Source organism: Panthera pardus, unplaced genomic scaffold (genome assembly GCF_024362965.1).
Source record: "Panthera pardus isolate Hobbes unplaced genomic scaffold, ASM2436296v1 HiC_scaffold_6, whole genome shotgun sequence".
Lineage (NCBI taxonomy): Eukaryota > Metazoa > Chordata > Mammalia > Carnivora > Felidae > Panthera > Panthera pardus.
In genome coordinates this window covers 127,355,544-127,370,846 of record NW_026526991.1, presented here as the reverse complement: position 1 = coordinate 127,370,846, position 15,303 = coordinate 127,355,544, and the positions used below count along the sequence as shown (strand labels likewise).

At 46.8% G+C, this 15,303-nt stretch overlaps 1 protein-coding gene across 1 annotated transcript in view; it reads right to left on the bottom strand.

Annotated features, from left to right (window-relative positions):
* Positions 1-10,915, bottom strand: part of DCLRE1C (DNA cross-link repair 1C) — a 67,969-nt gene extending 57,054 nt beyond the window's left edge. Inside the window, exon 1 of the mRNA XM_053895893.1 lies at positions 10,801-10,915. The gene's annotated coding sequence lies outside the window, so the exon portion shown is untranslated. The remainder of the gene's footprint in view (positions 1-10,800) is intronic.
* Between the last annotated feature and the right edge of the window lie 4,388 nt (positions 10,916-15,303).

Sequence of the window (15,303 nt, the reverse complement as noted above, 5' to 3'; positions counted from 1 at the left end):
GTTTTTTAAATTTTTAATTTAAATTCTAATTAGTTAACGCACGGTGTAGAATGCAGTGATTCATCGCTGACAGACAACAGTCAGTGCTCATCGTAACAAGTGTCCTCCTTAATGACCACCATCCATCTAGCCCAGTCCCCATCTCCCTCCCTCCATCAGTCCTCAGTTTGCTCTCTATTGTGAAGAGTCTCTTATGGTTTGTTTCCCTCTCTCTTTTTTCCTTTTTTCCTTTTTCCCACATGTTCATCTGTTTTGTTTCTTAAGTTCCACATGTAAGTGAAATCATATGGTATGTGTCTTTCTCTATTACTTCACTTAGCATAATACACGCTAGCTCCATCCACATCACTGCAAATGGCAAGATTTCATTTTTTTTTAGAAAGCGAGAGAGGGCGTAAGCAGAGGAGAGAGGCAGAGTGGGGAGAGGGAGGGAGGGAGGGAGAAAGAGAGAGAGAGAGAGAGACAGAGAGAGAATCTTAAGCAGGCTCCGCGCTCAGTGAAGAATCCAATGTGGGGCTCGATCTCATGACTGTGAGATCATGACCCAAGCCAAAATCGAGAGTCAAACACTTAAACAGTTAACTGACTGAGCCACCCAGGCACCCCTTGATTTCTTTTTGGTGGCTGAGTAATGTTCCATTGTGTGTGTGTGTGTGTGTGTGTATATATACATATATATGTATATAATATATATACATTATATATATATAATTTTTTTAAGATATAGAAGCCCAGAGGGGCCATGTGATTTCCTCCAGTGTGCTTAATTTAATTTTATTTTTTTTGATGTTTATTTATTTTTGAAAGACAGAGGATGAGCATGGGAGGGGCAGAGAGAGAGAGGGAGACACAGAATCCAAAGCAGGCTCCAGGCTCTAAGCTGTCTGCACAGAGCCCAACTTGGGGCTTGAACTCATGAACCACGAGATCATGACCTGAACCGAAGTGGGACACCTTAACCAGCTGAGCCCCCCAAGCACCCCTCACCCTCTGAGGGGTGAGCTCTCTGAGAGTAAGGCTTTGCTTTCTCCCCTGCTGGAGTCCACAGAGTACAGAATATGGGGTCTGACAGGCCCCGTACAGACTGTTCTCAAATGAGGGAACTGACTGCCGGCTTCACACACATCCTCCTCCCTGCTTCGGGCCCCCACTTCTCTGTCTGGCACCCCCTGACCGTCCCCATCAGCTTGCAGAAGAGGGGCTGGGACCCCTCCATGACTTGGCCCCCCAAAGCAGGCTCTCAGCAAGAAGAGCGGTCGTCAGGAGCCACCTACCATGTCCTGCAGCATGTCAGATGCCCGTTGGTGCCTCTTCCCCGCAAGTCCTGGGGACCCTCGGGCCCCCTTGTCACGGGGAAGAGTTTAGAGCCGGCAGGAGAAGCGTCTCCTACCCTTCCCAGATCAGGGGATTTCTCCTGCCTCCAGCTCCTACGTTTCGCTTTGAATTGCCTCCCTCTGGTCTGGGTTTTGTCCTACTGTCTTGACCCCAGATCCTTTCCTCTCTGCAGGGATGACTCTTTTGGATGGTGTGTCGGGCTCTTTAATTCAGAGCGTCTTTTCCCCCAGAGATACTGTTCCTCCCATTGCCCCATGGCCCGTGCGCAGCCTGCGGACTGAGGTCGCCCTAATTCCCAAGCGTTGGCAGCTTCCAGGAGACCATGACCGAGCGCAGGCTTGCTCCTTGAGGGCGAGACTGGATACCAAGCCCATGGCGTGTAACGTGGGGGTGTTGCTAAAGAGATGGGAAACACTGGTAGACGCTTGTGATGGCTAATTTTATGTGTCAACTTGCCTGGGCCACGAGATGCCCAGACATTTGGTCAAACATTATTTGGGGCATGTCTGGGAGGGTGTTTTTGGATGAGACTAACATTTGAAATGGTAGAATGAGTCAAGTAGATCACTCTCCCTAATGTGGGTGGGCCTCATCCAATCAGTTGAAGGTCTAAAAGGAACAAAAAGGCACTCCCTCCCCTTTCCCTGTGAGTAAGGGGGAACTCTTGTTTCACTAGGCACATGGGTCTTTGTCTTTGAGTTGGAACCACACCATAGGCTCTCCTGGGTGTTCAGATTGCCAGCTGCTAATCTTGGCACCTGCCAGCCACCATAAACACCCGACCAATTCCTTATAGGAAATTCCTTATATCTCCCATTGATTGTATCTCTGGAGAATCCTGCCTAATACGTAACTTTCCCACCCAGAACCCACAATCCAGTTCAGAAGGTAACAAACACACGATGAAGTGAGTCACAGCCCAGCAGCACATTATTTGATACCAAAACACGGATAGAAAAAAGATGAATTCCATAGACTGGTGACATTAGGGGAAGGTTTTGGGAAGTGTGGGGATGACCCTTGAAGGACAAATCTGAGCAGAACAGAGCCTAGTCACAGGTACAGAGTTTCCCGGGCCTCACCAAGAAAGCCTCACAATGGGTCGGGTGGCACCTTGGAGGGAAGCAATAATGGCTTTTTGATGTTTGTGTCCAGTGCCCAGCACAATGCCTGACACAGGGTAAGTGCTCACTAAATGTTTGCTGAATGAATCAAGGAATGAAGATATTGGGACAGCTGCCATATTGAGAGCTGCCACGGATAAATTTAGACTGACAAAAGACTGTAAAGGGACGTCGAAGAGGGTACTTATCTATAGGAAAACGTGCAATCAGATTGCACAGCAGTGGTAGCAGTGGTATATATATAAAAAAAGTAGTATCTAAGACAGACAGACCCAGCTTTCTGGGTCAAAGGCTGCTCTAGCAGGCATTCAGCCGTTGATGGTAACAGCTGAGGAGCAGAGGGTCACCACTGAACTTCTAAAAGTGTCATTGCCTCCTTCTGTCTCCAACCTGATTCTTCTGGAGCATTTCTGCACGTAGCTTTTAGGTAGTGCTGGCAACCCTCTCTCCTGGGCCACATGTCCATCGTCCATCCCGGGGTCTCGCACATCCACACAACCTCAGCCCTGCCCAAGGTCATTACTGAATTCGGTGCGGAGACCAAGCTCCCTTCCTTCTATGGCATCTTTTGGTGTTGAGCTAATGAGCACTCAGGATTTCACCTGCAGTATGAAATCACCCCATAGCTTTATCAAGGGCACAAGAACAATTTTAAAGACAAACAGAAAGGATCTTGGAGCAGCCCAGTCTTCCTATGGTTTAGTTATAGAAAAGCCTCCTCATGATAATCTTACTTGAAGAGGAATCAAGAATAAGGCTGCGTTCTTTTGCTTTGGGATGAGTGGCTCTTCAGAGACGTGTCAATACGTCATCTGAATGTTACCTCAAGTGTGTTTCCTCTTCCCCGTGGGGGACGCACATCTGAGTGCCTGAGGGCCAATTTGGATTCTGTTATCTGCCTTGCTCCCTCCAGTCCTACCCACTGTCCCTGAAGAGGACATCTCCCCAAGCCTTCCACAGCCTCCGTCCTCCCTGCCGCCACGCTTGGCCTGGCTGCGTCTCCTCCCTTCCAGAGGACTACAAGAGTGTCTCCTCCGCTTGGCCAACCTCCACTCCACTCAGCCAGGGTGCAAAACTGAAACGTGACTCATTTACAAGACTCTTCAGAAGTTCCCTATCATTCTCAAGATGAGGCTCAATGGCCACCAGATGTCTCCCATGGCCCTTCATGACCTTGTCACTGTTTATTCCCTGGGCCTCTTCTTGGAGAAGTTCCCACCTCCACACCTGACTAACCTTTTTGCACATTCTTACGGCACCCAACTTTCTCTCGCCAGCCAGCTTTCTCCCCGCCTGCCTGCCACTTCCCCCACCAGCCACCCCAAAGCTTGTCCTGGCTGGCTCTCTCTCTCCTTGCTCTGCTGACCGTGGCCTCCCTTCAGGAGAAGCCCGTCCTCGCTTTCTTCACTCCCCTGAATCCGAGTTAGGCGCCCTTCCCTGACATGTTCTTACAGCATTTTTATTTAGGCACTCATCATGCTCTGTCATACAAGTCTGTTTTCTTATCCAGCCGGCCCACCCCCTTCCCGGGCAAGACTGTGAACTCATGGAGGCAGAAACCTACAAGGGTCTGTCTTGGCATCTCTTAGCACTGTAGTTCTAGAATGAGTGGATGGATGGACAAATGGATGAATAATACCTTCTACTAATGACTAACAAAATAGAATTCTATTATTAGAACTTTAACAGAGCCCTATGATATAAAGGTAGGAATCATTTATTACCAGAATAAACTGGGAAATACTGGGTACACGTCTTTTTCTTTTTTTTCATTCGGAAGCAATACATGTTTATTGAAGAACATTTAGGAAATTACCTTGAGTAGGGAAATCAAAAGTCACCCGTGGCTCTATGTTTACACACAAAATATAACTTTGGTGTTTCTCTTTCTATCAATATTTTAGGCTCAGAAATTCTCACAGTAACCTAAGATGGCCCAGAGAGATGTAGGTCACAGGGCTAAATCTTAGAGCCAGGATAAGGACCCAGGCATCTTGCTTCAAAGCCCTCCCTTACACCATTTCTGTCCCTCTTAAGCTATAGCTACCTAGACTCACGGCTTTGAAAGAAAACATACTTTAATTGTGCTATGTTTATTTTGCTATGTTATGTCTTGCACAGAACAATTTTTAGTGGTTTACCTAAGTTCCTCTCACTTTTGCACATTATCTGTAACAATGATGAAAACTGTTTACACTAATGAAAACCACCAAGAAGGCCATCTGGTTACCTATTTCTGGCTACCGCCCAGCATGTTCAGACTACGGCCTCATTGCCCTGAAGGTGATGGGTAGTTTGCAAATGTCCTCACAGGAGACCTGAACACGGCAATCCATTCAAGATGAAAATCACCTCACAGAGAATTCTGTAACTTGATGCATTAGATTTCTCACTAGTGTCATTTCTGGCACAAGAAGTGACTTCTGAAGTGGTTTTCAGATGTGAAAGTCAACATGTTCTTAAATTCAGAGAAGTGAATTCAGAGAAGTAAATCTAGCCCTAGATTTCTCTTTCTCATGAAAAACAACTTCCTTCATTCCGATACCCAACAAGGAAGGAATGTATTGAACTCACTTAGCAATTTCACTGCCTGCGGATTTTATGTTGAGCAGGAATAATGGCTAGAAATCACTGTTTCTCCCATTTTTATGTTTTATGAATTAGGATTTCTAGACATATGTCATCAAGAGAATGGGTGACAGTAAAGGTCAAATCCTTTTATGACTTAAAATCTAGGCATATGAGCAGGACGGACTCCTTTCTTTACCATTATTAGTATGCATATAGTAAGAGATAGGGTTGGAGAAGAGGAGGAAGAAGAAAAGGTGGGGGAGGAGGGAGGAGGGGGAGGAAAAGGGAGGGGGAGGGGAAGATAGGAAAGGAGACAGAGACACAGGTGGGATGGGACTCCAGAAAAAGCTGCTGGGGATGGGAGTCTGCTGGCTGTTGAAGCGCATGAATGGCTTCTCCCTCTTAGGTAGTTGATCGGAGGCAGATAGACACTTTGGTCCTGGAGAGTATAGACCTTTCATAACCCAAGGAAGGATGCCTCTCCTAATAATCCTTAGCATGTAAAACTGCTAGTAGACAAAGAAATAGAGAAATTTCTGTAGGATCCAAGGCACCTCCTAGGAAGAAAGGGAAGACTCTATCCTTTTCGAAGTTCAACATGATTAGAACTTCTCTGGTGGGTAAGAATGGACACCAAGGGACCTGAAAAGGGAATACAGTGATGGGGGACGGGGGAATCTAATGGTACTGGAGTCTAATGGTGACGAAGCAAGACTAGCCCATGGTGGAATGTGCAGAGGCAGGACGGAGCTCGTGGCCCTGCCATCTCGGTCCTGCAGGTGTGCTCCATGAAGGACTAATAAGTTACCACCTTGGGAGCCCACACTGGGCACCACTGCGGCCTTTGCTGAAATCACGGGGTGTCTCAGACCGCAGGGTCAGTTTTCCAAAGTGAAGCACTGAGAGTTGAAAAGTACGGGTCGTTCATTGAACTTGCTAGAAGGAGGCATCAGTTAGAAGCTAGGAGAGAATGCAGTGCGGGACGGCTCTTCTGGGAACATGAAGAAGAAAAATGAGGAAAGAAAGCCACGGAGCAAGGACAGTATAGTCTGCTGCGATGGTGGCGCTCCAAATCCCGGGAATGGCGCCAACACCGCCACCTTCCGTGTCCCAGTTCTTCCCGGTCAAAAGCATCTCGTGCTTTCTTTTTGCCATACTGCGTTGGGACCCCAGGAGGAAGGAGAGAGGCAGAACTGACCTCATGGTGGGGAAGGGGGCACAGGTTCGGAGCACACCATCTTCCGACCCGGAAAGCCACGAAATCAAAGGGTATTCAAACTAAAACAAGCCTCAGAGGACCTGTAGCCCCACAGCCGAAGAAATCCAGGCCCACAGAGAGAGGCGCGCCCGAGGCCTCACCGTGGCCGAGGTGCTAGGCTTAGCCCAGACCCCTTCTGCGCACCACTACGCTGCCTGTAACAAGTCGGCTGAGAAAGACGTGCAGAGGAAGCTCTCAACAGGCCTGGTCCAGAGGCTGAGAACTGTACGTTCAAGTCGTGTTACTGTCTTTATGCTTAATTATGGTGCCAGCTATTTCCTGGGCTGTCAAGCCCCCAAAGAATCACTGACAGCAAGAGCTATACATGACGAGCCGTCAGTGTAACAGTTTGGGCAGGGCATATACACCGGCTGAACTGATACCCTGATGGCCTCTTAGACAATAAACCCATTTCCCCTGAGCCGTCTACAGGCCAGGGTGCGTCTCAGCAGGGCAGAGGGATGGTATGGGAAATCCTACACCCTATCCTCTGCTTGGCCCGGATTCTCTACATCGGGGTGGGAGGGGGGCATTAAACCTCAACCTTGTTGTAAGCACTGTTCTCTGCTCTGCGGGAGCAACTCTGGCCAAGCTTCCAAGTGCTGTCTTCTGTACCAACAAGGCAACGAGCTAATGTCCAGGAACACGGCCAGGATGGACCAGGAGAGGCTTTGCCCAACCCTTGGGAGTGGGAGACATGGGGAACTTGAGTGGTGCTGGGGAGGTGTCAGGAGAGAGGGTGGGATGTGAGAGAAGTCTCTGGAAGGGTAGACAGAGGGAGTGATGGACCCAATCATTCCCAGCGTCTGTAGCGTTACCGCTCAAGTCTTGCAAAAACCGTCAGCCTCTTGATTGAGGAACAACAGCTCGCAGAAAAGCCGGAGTTTTAAAATCGCCCTAGAAAGGTGCACCTGGAGGTGACTTTTGCGACACCCATCTGATGCCCTCCTATTGCACTTATGTTTGCATCTGGTGTCCAGTGAAGGGGTTCAGGACAGCCCCCCCCCCACCAAACGTGCCACTTTGGCATGTGGATTACTTTGAGCCGAAGGCGCTTGAGATGCTATGGACTCATGAGTAACTTCTGTCCCTCCCTTAACCACACACAAGAATCTAAATTGGGGTCTTTCCCAGAATCAGGGTTAGTAACAGAGACAAATCTTATCTGAGTGACCCATCTGTATGGCAGGGCAAACATCGAATTAGCAAACATCTGCTCTTGTCGCCCTGGGAAGTGCATTCGTTTCCTCTGAGGTCCAGACCCCTGCCCCCTTCTCCTTAGCTCAGAGGGACACAGACACCTCATTTTCCCCGTCTTTGCAATTTCTGTTGTCTGTGCGGATTCCCTGTATGTACACCTATTAAATTTGATTTTCTCCTGTTAATGTGTCACAGGTCAATTTGATTCTTAGTCCTGTTGGAAGGACCTTTGAGGAGACAGAAATCCTTGCTCCCCGACACTGGCACGTGGGACACGGGCTGACCCTCCTACTGTCCTGGCCTCCGCATCCAAGTCCCCTTTGCAGCTTCTCTTTCCCTGCCTGCCACTTAAATACTAGTGGTCCCTGCGCTCTGTCCTAGTCTGCTTTCTGCACCCCTTGAACCTGAAACCCACTGACTCTCAGTAAGCCCGTGGGTAGGCTTAGGGGAGATGGTCTACAACCCCCATTAAAACAGCACTGGGTCCCCCTCTCGTGTTTTCTGTTTCAGGGGAGGCCACCACCATGCACCCAGCTGCCCGAGCTGGAAAGCTGGGGGTCATCCTGATTCCTCCCCCCCACACTCCCCACATCCGGTAAACGGCCAACCTTAGCTCGTGACACAGTGGAGGGACGCACGGGGGCCTGAGAGCACAGCTTCTGGAGCCACACTGCATGGGTCCACTCCCTACCCGTGTGTATCTCTTTTGTCACATTTAATTTCTCTGTACCTCATATCTTCAGCTCCAAAATGCAGATAATAATGGCAATATTTTCCTCACTTTTGTGAATAGGGCCCACATAACTGAAAATGTGAAGACCTGATACATATTTAGGTCAAAGCCTGGCCCTTAGTCAGGGCTCTGTGTCTGCTGATGTCACCATCCTTCCTCTCCTGGATCAGCCTCCTAGCTGTCTCTGTCTCGTCCCCTGGGCCACCATTCTGAAAGGCAGTTCTGGTCCTCACACCTCTCAATGGATTCTCGTCACTCCTAAGATCAAGCCCAAAGTGCTTCCAATCACTTGCTGACAAGGTCGCTTTCGCCCTGTCTTCTACTCATTTCTTTGCTCTTTCCCCCAGCACCTGCTGGCCATGCTCTGCCCTCCAGCCAAATACATCCTTTTCCTTTCCTCTCTGACCACACGCGCTGCCTCTCCGCTGGGCTGTGGCGCTCGCTGTTCTCTCTGCCTATTCTCCGGCCACTGCTTTCTCCATGCCCTTCTTTGTTGTCGCCTGCCCGGGGCTGAGACAGACAAACTGAAGGGACCCGGGGGGCGGTGGCGGGAAGGGAGGGGGGATGGGTTATTGTGCTCCTTTTCCTGCTTCCATTCTTGCCCGGACCTGACCCCCACTTCATTTGCCTTATAGCACAAATAGCGTATGTCCTCCTGACAATGGAATACAAGGAATGAATGATTTCTCTAGATTACTCTAGAACAGGTAACAGCGAAGGAAGGACCGGGTGAGAATGCCCAGAGAAAGCCATCATATGCATCTCCTGCACTAGACATCTCAATGCCAAGACCCCCTGCACTAGACCCCCTCAATGCCAAGGAAGAACGCCTGGACCCTGGTCTTTGTTCTAACCGGTTCCTAGATGCCTGAGGGGACACATGCACCAGACCAGCAGCCTCAGTAAAAACTCCAGGCCCTGAGCAAAGAGGAGACTCCCTCCTTTCCTGTGTCTCCCAGACACCCTGTCCGCACCTGCACTCTCCCTATGCCTTCAGTGAACTCTGCTTTCACCTCCTGCTGGCTCGTGTTTGATTTCTACCCCACCCTCCAGGCCGGTGCTGCGGGAACCCCACCCCCACCCCCCCCACCCCCCCCCCACCCCGAGTCCTCGGACCCCACCTGCCAGCAACATTTGTATTTTTTTGCTGCGTGACTGATCATTCTTCTCTTCCAACGTGTTTTGACTTATGGGGTGTTTCTATTCTTTTAAGGACGTGCCTTACAAATTAAAACATGCATACTTATTAAGTCTAAATGTAATGAAACCTCAAAGATAAAGAATAAAAGGACCTTCCTTTACTTGCTCCTGACTTACACATTTGTTTATCTGGCATTTTACTTCCATATATATTTTAAGGCCCACTAGACATCACAATTCCTAAGTCTTGCGGTCGCTGTTCATTTACATTTGCCAACATATTTGCCACTGTCTTCATCAGCCTTTCTTGTATCTCAAATCTTCCACCTGGGATCATTTACCTTCTGCCCAAAGGATTGCCTTTACAATTTCCTCTGGGGGCGCCTGGGTGGCTCAGTTGGTTAAGTGTCAGACTTTGGCTCCGGTTGCGATCTCACAGTGTGCGAGTTTAAGCCAGCCCGTGTCAGGCTCTGTGCTGACAGCTCGGCGCCTGGAGGCTTCTCCCGATTCTGTCTCCCTCTCTCTCTGCCCCTCCCCCGCTCGCATTCTGTCTCTGTCTCTCTCAAAAATAAATAAACATTAAAAAAAAATTTTTTTTTAATTTCGTCTAATGAGGGGTGCCCGGGTGGCTTCATCAGTTAAGCATCCAACTTCAGCTCAGGTCATGGTACCACGGTTTGTGGGTTTGAGCCCCGCAGTGGGCTCTGTGCTGACAGCTCAGGGCCTGGAACCTGCTTTGGACTCTGTCTCCCTTTCTCTGTGCCCTTCCCCTCCCCCCGCCCCTGCTCACACTGTCTCTCTTTCAAAACTAAATAAACATTTAAAAAAATTTTTTAATTGCATCTAATGAGTGTCTTCCTGGTGGTAAACTTACTTTTAACGTATCTGCAAATGTCTTTATTTTTTACCCTGTTTCTTAAAAGCTGCCTTGAAGGGTGCCTGGCTGGCTCAGTGGAGCATGTGACTCTTGATCTTGGGGCTGTGAGTTCGAGCCCCACGTTGGGCCTACAGCTTACTCAAAAACTAAAACTAAAACTAAAAAAAAGAAAAAGAAAAAACAGTTGCCTTGTGAATTCTAACGTGGTACTTTTTCTTTTGGCGCTTTAGGAGATCCTTACGCCCCCTCCAGCTTTCTGTGAGTCTGACTGCTGTCCCTTCCAAGACAAGCCGACCTCCTCACCCTGCTGGCTGCTCTTAATATTTGTCCCTCATCTTTACTGCTTTGCAATTTCATTATAATGCATCTATATGCAGATTTCTTTTTCATTTATTCTGCTTGGAATTTGCACTCATGTCATTCATCAGTTCTGAAAAAATCCAAACTATTACCTCTTGAATATTGCCTCTACCAGATTCCCTCTCTTTTCCCCTCTGGGACTCCAATCAAGTAGATGCTTCTGGTGACTTTCTCTTGGGGTCAGAGTCACAACCATTCTTACTTGGAGATAATGTCGAGAAATGCCCCCAAGACCTCGATCATGGGCCTCAGGAAATGTCTGTTGAGCACACTCGAACACTGGGTAAATGTTTAATCTTTCCAAGTATCGTTAATCACAAGCTGTGTGGGGTCAAAAGAAATGTCATCAGAAAGAAGGGTCTTACCCACTTTAATGAGAGAGAGCTGAAGGAATTTAGCCTAATTTTACTGAGGCTTTGTAACGTTCCCCGACTGCCGATTTCCCTCGCTCGAAGGAGCCACCTTGGCCTGCGTTTCCTATCATTACCTAAGATGGAAGTATTTGCACACACAGTCAGTGAAATCCTAGTGAGTCATCCAGGAGGTTTCTCTGAGGGTGGTTTCTACGACAGCTCTGGACCATTTGACTGAGACTCAGACAGACAGATGGCTTCCCCACCCCTCGGTGAACTTCCTTCCTCGGTTCAAGCTTTTTGTCCCTTTGGTGGCACCACACTCTGGCTCCCAAAGACATTTCTTCTTCTCGTTCTTTTGTTTTCTTAATCATTATTTGAGAGAGAGAGAGAGCAAGCACTCACAAGCAGGGGAGAGGAGCAAAGGGAGAGAGAGAGAGAATCTCAAGCAGGCTCCAGGCTCAGCAAGGAGCCCTGATCATAGCACACGCAGGGCTGGATCCCACAACCCCAGGATCACGACCTGAGGTGAAATCAAGAGTTGGACACTCAATGGCCTGAGCCACCCAGACGCCCCTCCCAGGGACATTTCTGAGATTTACAGCTGAGTAAACCGTGGCCCTGACACGATTACTTCTTGGGATTCGAGGAGCTCCTGGAAGATAACTGGATAAAAGCCTTTACAAATGACAGATCTTTTGGTGTCTGGGAGGTATTATTTCCTCTCTTTTCGGAACATTTGCAACTTACAAAATTGGAAAGTTGGCACTGTAGTGAGGCCTTTCTTAGACTTCCTACTTCTTCCTTAAGATTTAAGAGAGAACAACTCTATAAATACTTAGAAAACCAAGATATTTCTGTTTTAAAACAAATACCCATTTTTTTACCCCAATTCTCTAGTGGGTATTGAGTGTTCTCTGCTTGGTTTGCCAGCAGGGTTGTTTAGTTGCTAGAGTTTAGATATGTTGCATCTTTGTCTTTCTGTAAATTAGCTGGAGGTCTGGTTAATGCAAGGACTTAGTGGTTATCAAATATGAACTGAGGCGTATTTGAATAAGAATCCTTATTCTTGGATTACCTCAGTTCTTTTGCTTTAATCCTTTTTCTTTCTCCTCTTCCGCTTATTTTTCTTTTAAACAGGGTGTGGAGGAGTAAATACAGTCAACAGATTTAAAAAGAAATCTGGTCACCCTTGGGGCACAAAGCTGACCCCCATGGAGGTACTAATTCGGCTTTGGCCAACAGGTGGCTGAGACAAGCAATTTTGTAGCATCTCTTCACAGCACGGAGAGGAGAGATAAAACTGGGATGGTCAGGTACACCACTCCATGTACGACCTGGTTCTTCCTCCAACCCAGGTGCTCCAACACTCTGCCTTTGTAAGGTCATCTTGTTAGGGTGAAAGGGACTTCTCATACAAGTCCCATTTGGTGGCCATTGCCCCAAGTTCAAGGTATTACAAATGGCACTGACTACTCACTATGTAAAATGATATTGACCTTGGTGGTGACTTAAACATAAAAGTCTAAATCCAGGATTTGGCTAAAGCATTTGTGTGGATTAGGAGAGGTGGAAGCAAGGTTCAGGTTATGCACCAAAGTCAGGAAGAGGTTCTGTCCCAGACTCTCTGACCCAAAGCTTCCCTCTTCCTGCCGCTTCATTGTCAATTTGTTTGTTGATGCTGAGAATATGGGAAAAGCAGCAAGTGGAGAAGTAGCTTTTAGGATTAATAAAATTTGTGCTCTTAATGTCTGATTTGTCCCTAACTGTTGGGTGATCTTGGGCAAGTGACTTAACACCCGAGAGTCTCAGTTTCCTCAACTGTCAAATAATAACATTTTGTTTAGTGTGTGCCTAAAACCATTCTCAGCATTTTTGATACATTTAACACAAGTGTAGGGAAGACATTTTTAAAAAATTTTTATTTACTTATTTTGAGAGAGACAGAAATATCATGAGCAGGGGAGGGGCAGAGAGGGAGAGAGAGAATCCCAAGCAGGCTTCACGCTGTTGGCACAGAGCCCAACCTGGGGCACTCGATCCCACAAACTGTGAGATGATGACTTGAGCCGAAACCGAGAGTCAGAGGCTTAACTGACTGAGCCACCCAGGCACCTGGGGAAGACATTCTTACTATCCTTGTTTAACAGGTGAAGACATCCAGACTTTAAGGCACTCATTTATGGTAATATCACATCGACAGCGTGTAGCCAGGACTTAAACTCAGGTCTCTTTGTTGCTACAGCCTTAGTCACTAGGTTGCTAGAGTGGATTAAGTGATTTCTCTGATCAGTCTCAATTCTGAAGTTTTAGAATTCTATAATTTAACCCAAAAGTGAAGAGGGAGAAGATAAAGAGAAAGCAAGTTCAAGTAGAAGGGTTCTACCTAGAGGATTGGCCACCCTAGGCAAAGTCAGTCTTTATTGGCCTTTGATTCTGTCTCTAGGTAGAGAGGAGAGGTTGGATGAATGGATGGTAGGCAGTCAGTCAAGAACTCAAGAGAGAGCAGTTCTACTAACTGTCCAGGATCAGCAGCCACAGGAACCACCTCCCAACCTCAAGCTTCTTACAAGATCTTGGCCATGGGTTTGCTGTGCACTCCAGGTATCCCATCAGCAGGCTCTGAGGACGCACTGAGACTGACATCACTCTAAGCGAAAGGCAGCTCCCACCCCCATTCCCAACCCAAAGGAAAATGGTTTTTACCTTGAAACTAATTATCAAAGGTTCTGTACTTAATTTTGTATTCACAAATTTGTATTCTTTTTCTTAAAGAATTCCCCCACATCTGCAAATTACGGAGGCTTCAGGTACTGCAAAACCTATACCCACTCTTGTGCTAACATATTCGTTAGGATGAAAATACTTTAAATAGATTGAAGTAGGGCTCCTGGACTATAAAAATGTGGAATTTTTTTTTACGTTTATTTATGTATTTTTGAAAGAAAGAGAGAGAGTGCACTCGAGCAAGTTGGGGAGGGGCAGAGAGAAGGAGAATGCCCAACAGGCTCAAAGCTTTCACCATGGAACCCGATGCAAGGCTCGAACTCAGGAACTATGAGATCGTGACCTGAGCTGAAATCCAGAGTCAGGTGCTTCACTGACTGAGCCACCCAGGCGCCCCTGGAATTATTTTTAAAGAAATGCTGAATTCAATTGATTTTTCTAGACTCTTCAACGGCCAAAAAAAAATGATATTCAGAAAAGCAACTCATTTGCTGTGTAGTTTTTACCTAACTGTGGTATGCTCTACTAAGGTTCTTCACTGCTTAAAAAATGACTCCAGTGTTTTCCTACCAAGAAAATGGTAGATACCTATGAAACTCTCATTTAATGCTGATCTATTGTCAATGAGTTTGTTGACAATGGGGTTGGTTAGTGGGAAGGTGGCTTAAAGTACAAATATTCCTCAAAAGAAAAATTTTAATTAGTCCCTTTGTTTTTAATCTTTAAATTAGCAACTATTAAGAGAAGCACCCAAATAGAAGGCAAGGAGTTTTTCTTCAAAAATTATCTTTCCCCCATGGGGCTCCTGGGTGGTTCAGTCGGTTGAGCATCTGACTTCAGCTCAGGTCATGATCTCGCAGTTTGTGAGTTCAAGCCCTGTGTCAGGCTCTGTGCTGACAGCTCAGAGCTTGGAGCCTGCTTCGGATTGTGTGTCTCCTTCTCTCTCTGCCCCTCCCCCACATGTGCTCTGTCTCTGTCTCCCAAAAATAAATAAATGTAAAAAAAATGTTTTTTCAATTATCTTTCCCCCAAAAAGATTTTAACTTGTGCTTACATTCCTATGAAGTCTCTCATATTATTAGTATTCTCTCAATTATTTTATCATGAAAAACAAAGTCCTCTTTAGAAAACACATGTTACCCTAAGAGGCTCTCAATCAGTGTTAGTTTTGGTTGCTTATAGAGATCAACTGACAAAGCTAATACCAAAAAATGCAAAAAGAAGCAAAACAGTCATTACTCTATGATTGATGACCTCACATTTGCAAAGACTATATATATTTGTAAATAATTCATGATCAATTTGAAAGCCTCATAGCAAGTGTTAAAATTGTGGAGAATACAAATCTATACATATAAGTTGAATTTTTAAAATAGAAATGATCCTAATACTAGCTGAATGGATGTTAGAAGTCGGGGATGAACTAAATATCCCCTGAACTGAGAAGGCACTTTGAGACCAAAAAGCAATTTACACAAAATTTTATTCAGGGTAACCTACTGACAGGGCATCAGGTGGGCAATGATCTACAGCAGGTGCACAGCTATTCTTCACAAAATCCAGACCTTAGCCCAGAGATTATGTAGAGCAAGAGGACATGTAGAAGGGCACTGTCATGAGATCAA